The sequence below is a fragment of the Pogona vitticeps genome, chromosome 3 (genome assembly GCF_051106095.1).
Source record: "Pogona vitticeps strain Pit_001003342236 chromosome 3, PviZW2.1, whole genome shotgun sequence".
Lineage (NCBI taxonomy): Eukaryota > Metazoa > Chordata > Lepidosauria > Squamata > Agamidae > Pogona > Pogona vitticeps.
This window is the reverse complement of record NC_135785.1, coordinates 215,799,106-215,808,588: the sequence shown is the minus strand read 5'-3', so window position 1 is coordinate 215,808,588 and position 9,483 is coordinate 215,799,106. Positions and strand designations below refer to the sequence as shown.

The window sequence follows — 9,483 nt, the reverse complement described above, 5'->3', positions numbered from 1 at the left end:
AATCATTTTAAGTAGACACACAAGCAGATAAGGTCTTTTTCTCTGTGCCACACAGTGCCAGAAAGATATGGGCCAGATGTTAAAGGGGATGAATGAATTGTTTTAAATAGAAACACAAATGAACAAGGCCTTCAGGAAACCATATATCATAGCTATATTGTATGCCAGTGTAGACAGACTCTATATTTATACTCTGCCTTTCCACTAAAAGATAGCACCCAAGGATACTTACAAACTTCTTAAAAGAATGTTGTTGTTTAGTTGTTAAATCGTGTCCAACTCTTTGTGACCCCATGGACAAGAGCATGTCAGGCCCTCCGGTCTTCCTTAAAAGAATAAAGCCATATAAAAATCATTACAACATTTAACCAACCTTACTGTAAAACCATTAAAACAAATAAATACATTAAAAGCAATTAAAATGCACAAAAGGTTTTTTTAAAGCTCCTGAGGCAGGTTATACATCATAAATCCATCTGAAAAGATTTACTTTTGCTTCCTTCATAAAATTAGTCAAAGTGGAAATAGATCATAATTCAGAAGGGAGTACATCCCATAGTCTAAGAACCACACAAGCTGGTAAAATAGATCTCTGAAATGGCTCGTGTTTTTAAGAGGGCATCTTCTCAAGATCTTAACTTCTGGGCAGGCTTGCCCCAAGCCAGCCCACAAGCCATTTAAGGCTTTAAAGTTTAAGACCAAATCCTTGAATTGGGCCTGGTAAGCAAGTGGCAACTGGTGCAGGTCAGTATGTGGGTCATATGATCACAAAACTGTGTACCAATTAGCAACCCAACTGCTTCATGATGTGCTAATCAAAAGTCCCAGACTCTTTTCAAGGGTAGTTCCATGTTGAGCGCATTGCAGTCAAGACATGATGTAAATTGGTGTGTGGTAAGAAAGAGGAGACCCCATTCCTTCATTAGAAACAACTTGCTTTTGCAATTTACACTATTCAACTTACACTAGTGTATTTAAACAATAGGATTCAGTGTTTAATAAAATGTTGGCTAAAATCCTGTTGCACAGTTCTTCATGCACAATAGGAAAGACATCAGAAGCAGCAGGAAATAACTCCTGATTACAGGCTTACTTTATTGATTTGAGGGTGTGACTTAGTTGCACTGTGTACAAGTCACATGTACTCCCAAATCACCAAAGAAACATTTCATCAGTGGCAATGAGTGATGATCATACCATCATTTGTGCTACACATGCAGAGCTATATAACAACATTTCAGATGCTGTTTTGTAGCTGTGAAAATATCTAGTCTGTAGTTTAGAACCAAAGTTAAGGGTATTTCATGGGAAACTAATTCCATAAAGCCAGGGTACTGGAAACTAAGGCCATATCAGGTATGGTTATGATTGGAATTGATGGTGTGATATGTCACCAATTGTGCTTGCTTACAACTTATCCCCCAGATACCCATACTTTGCCTTTGTTTTATTCAAGCCCAGATTCAGATGGGGAGGAAGGAGTGCTTGGGACCACCAAATATACTTTGCCTTGTCCTGGTTCTGTGTTGCCTTCTGAGGCACGTGAATTTACAATGTTCCTAAAGAAATGCTACTGTGAGTTCACCCATACCTCTGTTGCTGTGCTTTAAAATGACAACTAGTTCTAACAGACAAAAGGTAACACAAGAGAGAATGAAAGTTAGTAGTTTGTCAGTTTCCATTGGAGATGAGTCAGTGGGTGGCTATAGATTCTTGGGGACATTCTACCTCAAGGGGGTGAAAGCTGAGTCTGCAGAGCATGATTATGCCAGTATTTATTTATTTATTTATTTATTTATTTATTTATTTATTTATTTATTTATTTATTTATTTATTTGATTTTTACCCCGCCCCTCTAGACCATGCCAGTACCTTCTGCAACATACTTTAATGTGGCACAAAAACCTTAATAACATTTGAGACACTCTTCAGAATTTCGCCAAACATATCAAAGTGACTCATTCTCAACATTTCTGAATAACTTCCATCAGTAGTATAGAAAGAAGTATATGATATATGCCAGTTTAGAAACTGGGCAGACGGGGGAGGAGGAGTGGATGTGTCAATTTTCAGCACTTTTCAATGTGCTGTCGCCCTGGCAGTCTTTATCAGATCAGCTTGCAATCTGGCATATATGTATATCGTGGATGACAAGTTTTGCATTATTAGCTCAAGAGGTGTCACTTGGATAGGCAAAAGAATTTTTTCATGGAGGATGGATTGGTTTATTGATAGTAACTCAACTGAACTAGAGGGGCTCTCTCATGCTCATTTAATATCTTAATTTCCCCCCCCCCAAATCCTTGAGTGCTGCTCTTCTATTGAGAGTTTTGCTAAATGCTTCTAGTTTCATACTGTAAAAAGCATGATTTGAAGACATAGCCTTTGCAACACTCACTTGTGAAACCACCCAATGCCATATCTCATCCTGCCTAGATCGTTTACTAAAGACAACCACAACCAAGTTATCACCCACAACATTTCTTGGGCACATATTTAAATATCTCAAAAGCAGTGAAGATAGTAAAGGAAAATTTCCTATTCTTAATTAAGGCTTTCCAAAATACAGCAAAAACTTCCCTTTGAGCAGTTCATCCTGAAAGTACCTTTTCTCACTCAGGTGTTAAATAGCAGGATGCCCTCTTGTGTAGGGGCAAGACTAAAGAGAGAAAACTGATTTGATGTCTATTCTTCTGGGGTTTGCCTGCCATCAGGGCCAGGCCTTGAGGAAATACCCTACCTACCCCAAGGCATCTTTCTGGCCAGGTCTTTCAAATGTTGTGGTGACAGGAGTCTCCTGATGGAAAGCAAAACTGAAAAATGCCTTCCTCATCAATCTCACTCTACTGCTGGACTGTGGCAGTCTTCTTGATCTCACATCCAACTTCCATTTGGTGGAAATTTCATTTGTAATGCACACATTTGTAATAGCAGATTCTGATATGTAAATTCTCTTCCTGAGTAGTATAACAGTACAGTGGACCCTCAATTTACGGAATTAATCCATATTGGAATGGTGGCCGCAGGTCAAAAACTCCATAGGTTGAGGGTCCATTTCCCATAGGAATGCATTGAAAACCATTTAATCCATTCCAGCCAAAGAAAAAAATCCCAGGCTTCCAAAGCTGCCTTCTGTCCCCGCTGCCCTCTACCTCCCGTCCCATGGGAACAGGAGGCAGAGGGCAGCAGGGACAGGAGACAAGAGGCCAGCAGGTGCAGCTTTTGAAGTCCAGCAAGCCGAAAGCCAGCAGCAGGCGCAGAGCGGCTCTCAGCTTGCCGGGCTTTGAAACCTTTGAAAGCCCGGCAAGCTGAAAGCCGCTCCACACCTGCTGCCGGCTTTCGGCTTGCCGGGCTTCAAAAGCTGCCCCAACTGCCCTCTGTTTCCTGTCCCTGCTGCCCTCTGCCTCCTGTCCCCGCAGGATGGGAGGCAGAGGGCAGCGGGGGCAGCTTTGAATTTCCTGCCCTTTCCCTCTGCCTTTCATGGGTCAAAGTTCTGACCGCAAGTCGAACCGAAATTATGCAGCAGGAGCTTTTTGTACCTCGAAATGTTCGTAAGTAGGGACCTTCGCAAGTCGAGAGTCCACTGTATGTACAATATGAATGTTACTATGCAGTGTCAGATCCTGATTCTGTCATCAAGTAGCGATGATGTATACACAAAAACCTCAGTGTGTTATGCACACAGAAGTCTGTAAATATATTTGCCAAGTATTCTCGGTAGAACTGGACAGTATTTGTGACGTGCCTTGCAATTCATTTAGACAAGAGTCCTCTAAGTTGAAGAAAATGGGTAACTTGCTGTCACAAAGAAGGAGTGTCTTGGCATTTTGATAAAATACATAGAGAAGAAAAAGGTAAAATTTTAAATAATGAACATATTGTTAATAATTGTTATTTTTCCTTGGCTTAAATAACCCATCTTTGCAAATTGGAATAATGGAATAATGACGCGAGACAAGTATCTTGGGATAAACATGGGCCACACTTTATTGAATAATCATTATCACCCACCATAAAAAGGGGCTTCCTGCTGTAGTGAGGAATCACGTTTTGCACAGGGGTCTCAACGGACCCCTTACCAAACAATGGGCGAGTCCCTAGCCCCAAGTTCTCACAGTCATGAAGACAGCAAGAACCCAGCCGGTCAAAATTTGACCATCCGCAGACCTCAAGCCATCTTCTCTTTGTTGACTATTGTTTCGGGTGTGGCCCCAGTGCATCTTCCCCCCCCCCCAGCACTGTAATCACACAATCCACTGCTCTGGGCAGTCAGAGGAGCTATACATTACCTGTGATTGCGAGGGGACTCACCAAAACCTGTTCTATCCGCACTACCCACCATACTATAGGGACTAGCAACGCTGAGTCCATGCCCACCATCCAATCTCCAAAGCTCCAAAAGCACACACACACCCCCCCCCGGATATCTTTAAGAAATAAATCTGAACCTTTGTGCGAGAAGTGCACTCCACCGTTCTGCAAGAGCTCGGGTCTATCCTTGCGACCTATCCTGATCTCCTTGTGACCATTCACCAATCCAAGGTCATTGTGCACTGCCCAATACATTTAATTGTTAATACTCCTCCACACAATATTAATGTGCTGGGCATTCCAAAAGAGCTCAGGCCTGTCCATGCAGATTTCCTGGTGACCAATCACCGATCCACGGCCATTACATTCAGCTCTGCTACTTCTCTGTTAACACTCCTCCGCAGTGTTAACTTGCTGAACATGGCATTCTGCTCTCCACGCGAGCCATGGGATGATTGTGGACCATATAATGTGCACAGCAGGGTAAGTCGTCCTCAGCCATCTGAGGTCATGTATTACATTAAGATCAAGGCCTTTCAACTATACAGGCCCAATCATTACCTCCCAAGTGTATTAACAACACATCTGGGGGTTGCAAGCCAAATGCAGCCACTCTGTAGAATTGGCCCCACTGAGTTCCTCGAAGCTCCTTCCATTCGATCAGAGCTCTATCTTTGAGGCCCAAATTACCCCCCCACACACACACACAGAGAGAGAGAGATTTAACTGCATAGTGCGCTGCCTGAAACACGTCATAATGTGCAGCCACTTTGCCATCACTATCGGACCTGCAACAACAGAAAATAAGCAGGTGCCTCCCCAGACGTGAGGGAGTGCTCTGACATATCCACGGTAAACTGTTGAATGACCAACGCCCAAGCCTTTGAATATCGACCTATGGTAACCTAGGGTGGCTGCAGCTGAAGCAGCACCCATTCTAGCAGAATGTGCACCAAACCATAAACCTTGAATTCCCACCTTATGCAGTGCCAGGTCTATCATCTTCCATCATTAAAAGAGAATGTCTTTCCGCACCAAGAAGTAATCCTGTCTTTGCCCCGACTTCCAAATATGCACCACCCACTCTTACCGGGCATAGCTCCACTATACAACATGGTGCTAGAGTAATATCAGCGCCTCTGCCACACTGCTATGCCTTGGACCGGCAAATGTGCATCCTGACCGTACTAATCTCTCACCTAACATCTTGCCATTGTAATGCTACTTTGGTCAGATCACTCTTTCCTGTAGTTACCAGTTCACTAATCCTTAATGTACCAAAATATGTTAAAAATGATGCTGCCATAAATAATGCTGCCTCATACTCATCTATGCAACTAGCCAGCCATCAATGGCCAATTTTTTACAATTGTGGGGATATGGGTACCCTTGTATCCTAGACTGGACCCCTTTCTTTACTTCAGCCTGCAATCATCTTCCTAATGCATAAGTCAGAGATATGATCCTAATACCCCCAAAACCTGGTGTCAAATACCAATGCTGACATCCAGCCCCTTATGGATCCTGGCAACAGTCCTTTCCTATGTGAATAAACTAGAAACTGAACGGTGAGTTTTGGAGCCATAGGAACGCATTAAATGAAGTTTAATGCATTCCTATGGCTTTTTACGTTCCGTTTAGCAATGTTTTTGCATAGCGACGATTAATCCGGAATGGATTAACGTCGCTATGCGGGGCACCACTGTATACTGTAACCAGAAGCCTGGCAAAGGCTTGTCCCAGCGTAAGTTCAGGTGAACAGCACTTCTCGTCTGAAACAATTCATCAGAAAGCAACCCTCCCTCCCAAGCAGCTAAAGCAGAGCTATGCAGTTAAAACTCTCGCAAGCAGCAGAGCTCCATCCTCGTCTTTTGCCAGCAAGAAAGAGGTAGAAGGGAGGGGGGAATGCTTCTTAAGTAGTTCACTCCTCCCCCCTCCCTTTCCGGGTAGCTCTCGCGAGACTTCCAGGGTTTCACAATATCCTGGGAGGAGGCAAAGGAACTTCGTCCTGATGAAGCAGGCTCGTCAGTGCAGCGAACACTGTATGCAGTAGAAATGCCAGATCAGCTCCCATTTTAATCTTCCACACCTATTTCAAATGGGATAGTCAATCCTTTAAAACAAAAATGTGGCATATGCAATTTCTATATGCATTTACATCAAAGGTAATCCTCCAGATGTTTTTGGCCTGCTATATCTAAATGGTTTTAGCCAGCATAACCAATACTTATCAAAAATAAAAATAAAGACAGAAAAATCAGAAGGGCCAATGCTGCTCATGATGCACACAAAACCATGAGAGTCACAGTTCAGGGTCTCAGGCTCATTTGGTATTGCTATTATGATGCCCAACTATAGTTCTCTTTCACAATGCATGTGAGACTGTGGAGATGCCTAAAGTCAACAAAAGGTCAAATGAGGGCCAATAAACACAAACATACTCTGGGACAAGGTGAAAGCTCTGTGACTAGGTGGTCTCTTCAGAGATATGTTAATCCTGTTCACAAGGTGGCTATTTTTCTTCTAAAAGTGGGAAATTGCAGATCTAGATTCTTGTCTGGAGGCCCAACTAAAATACCTCTCCTGAAAAGAGATATCCCGGTTACAGATATCCATGCTCTTGTAAAAACTGCAGTTGACTGTTAGATAATTATTCTTCAGAATAAGAGCCATTCAACTGTTGAGTGAGACCATTTGGTGGAATTTGTCACTGTAGAACTACATTGGCCTCATACCTCTTTCTGAGCATAAGTGACTTAAGTTAACAGAAGAATACTCATTTTCCTACCAAGTCATCAGGTAGATTGTCTTAAGAGACTCTTCTTGAGATGCCTCCTTCATGTATGGTAGGCAAGCGGTGACCAAAGTAAAAATCTTCATAGTACTGTTGCTACAGGATGGTTCACAAGGCACCTATGTTGGCACCTATTGCTTTAAAATGTAATTTTAACTCTCATGGCCCAGGATTTTATTTTTATAAAACGCTTGTATTGAGTTGTGGAATATTTTCTGGTTTCATGAAAGTTCCTGCTCTCTGAGAGTTAGCAGTACAGTTAGTATTGCAGTTAGGGTATGATTACTGGAAGAGTTTGATTTCACTATCACCATCTTTCTCCCAAGATGGAAAGCTGCAAAATTGTTGATGCTTTTTAGAGGATTCTCTGGGACACAAAAATATATGCATTCATGGTAGGATAGCACTTTCAAACTATTTTTAATATACAAGTGCTACCCGTGGTTTTTACCCCCAGTTTCTGATTTTCTTGGATCTTTTACAGATCATTGTGATGATCTGTGAAACTGTGAAATCCACCCACCACAAATAACAACCCTGCTGTTGTTTACACAGGAATTTATAATGGGATGGAAAATATGTGAATTGGAAGCTCCTAATCTTATCAAAATTTGTTGATTCGTTTTCAGTTCACTTAGTCTTTTGATTGACCCCTTTAAATACATAAACACACCAGAACCTGATGTGAGTTGAGAGATTATTATCGCAGAATAAACTTTGTGAGTAAACTCACAAGCATTTGAGTAAGGGGGGGATAGTACAAAAGTATTCTTCTAATAGTGCTGATTTTGTCTCAAAAATACTGAGTGCAGAAGAAACAAAAGATGTTATCATGAAATGCTCTCCATTTTCCAATACTATCTTAAGAAACAGTAGCAATAGAAACGATGCACTGAAATACAGAAGGAGGCTGAATTAATCTTTCCCTTACTCAAAGAACAGAAAGTATTTATTAAGCTGAACATTTACTGAACGCTTTTAAGTAAAACTATACACAAAGTATAGGCACATTTTTCAATTTGCCTTTGAAGGGGAAAGGGAAATACTGCTTCTGGTCCTAAACATTATTCAACTTTGTAAAACAATGGAGCAAAAATACAATCTGTAAGACAGCATGTGGCTCTTACTGCCTATAAGTCATCTAACATGCAAAAGAATCATGGGTTGTAGTTTACTACAGGCACAGAGCCATGATTTGCATAATTATCACCTCTCTTCACTTCTGCAGCTCATTTTTCTTTTCTCAGGTGTGGCCAGTTCTCTTTCTACATTTTTCCTTTCCTTTTCATTCTTCATCAGCCCTTCTCTCAGTGCTTCAGTCATATACAGTACCTTCCAGCACTTTGTCAATAAAATAAAATAAAAACACTGTGTCCACCAGTGGGACCTCTAAAACCAGTTAGTTGCCTTCAGTTAGATGTACAGTATACTGCACACAACATGTTAGGTTCCTATTACGTTTTGCCATGCTGGCCATCACTGATTTGGAGTTGGGCCTGCATGTAAGAGTTTATGAAATAGAATGGTCATAAAATCAGACGATAAAAAAAGACACCAGGCACCTTCAGTGGCAAGTCAGATTTCCATTTGAGTTGCCAGCTCTCTGAAGCCTCATAGAATTGACTTGTTGCCCCTAGGTGCCAGATGGGAAAAGAAAGCTCAGGGCAAGATTGGGAGGAAAGAGTTTGGATTTTATCTGTCAAGTGGTTTTAAAACCTCAGTACCTATCTCCACCTGGCTGGCACCCAAGCACATGCAGCAGACTGTCCAAGCTTTGGGTTGTTATACTGATCGCCCCCCCCCAAAAAACTTGAGACAATTTATTTAACCCTTTTGTGACCATGTGCACAACTAGCTGGCCCCAGAAGCAATTCCAGATGCATTCCCAACCCTTCCTCCATATTTCTGTGACATCACAAGGACCAGCCTTGTGGTCTCAGGTTTTGCCTCTGACATCTCAGGAAACAGAATGCTGCTGACCTGGGAACTGTGTGTTCTATATACACCTTGTGCATGCAGTTCTGCTTCTGACATTGAAGTCTACACAAACACACACACACACACACACACAGAGAGAGAGAGAGAGAGAGAGACAGACAGACAGACAGACAGACGGACGGACGGACAGACAGAGACAGAGACAGAGACAGAGACAGAGACAGAGTGAGTGAGAGAAAGTATATATACAGTAGTAATCATAGTCTGGAAAAATTATTATATTGCTTACTTATGTGATTCCGGTTTTTAGCATAACTAAGTATGTGGATGTGAGAATACTTTTTAGCTTTCTGGAATTTTATCTTTTTCCCACTGAAGGGACCATGTACAAAAAAGCACTACAGGAAACAAACAGGAAGAGCACAACTTTGATCAGATCA

The 9,483-nt window shown here is 41.9% G+C and overlaps 1 long non-coding RNA gene across 1 annotated transcript in view; it reads right to left on the bottom strand.

The window, feature by feature from the left end:
* Positions 1 to 236: 236 nt before the first annotated feature.
* The window catches only part of LOC140705646 (uncharacterized), a 48,022-nt gene continuing 38,775 nt past the window's right edge, over positions 237 to 9,483 (bottom strand). The window contains exon 3 of the long non-coding RNA XR_013542906.1: positions 237 to 326. This is a non-coding gene — a long non-coding RNA (uncharacterized LOC140705646). The remainder of the gene's footprint in view (positions 327 to 9,483) is intronic.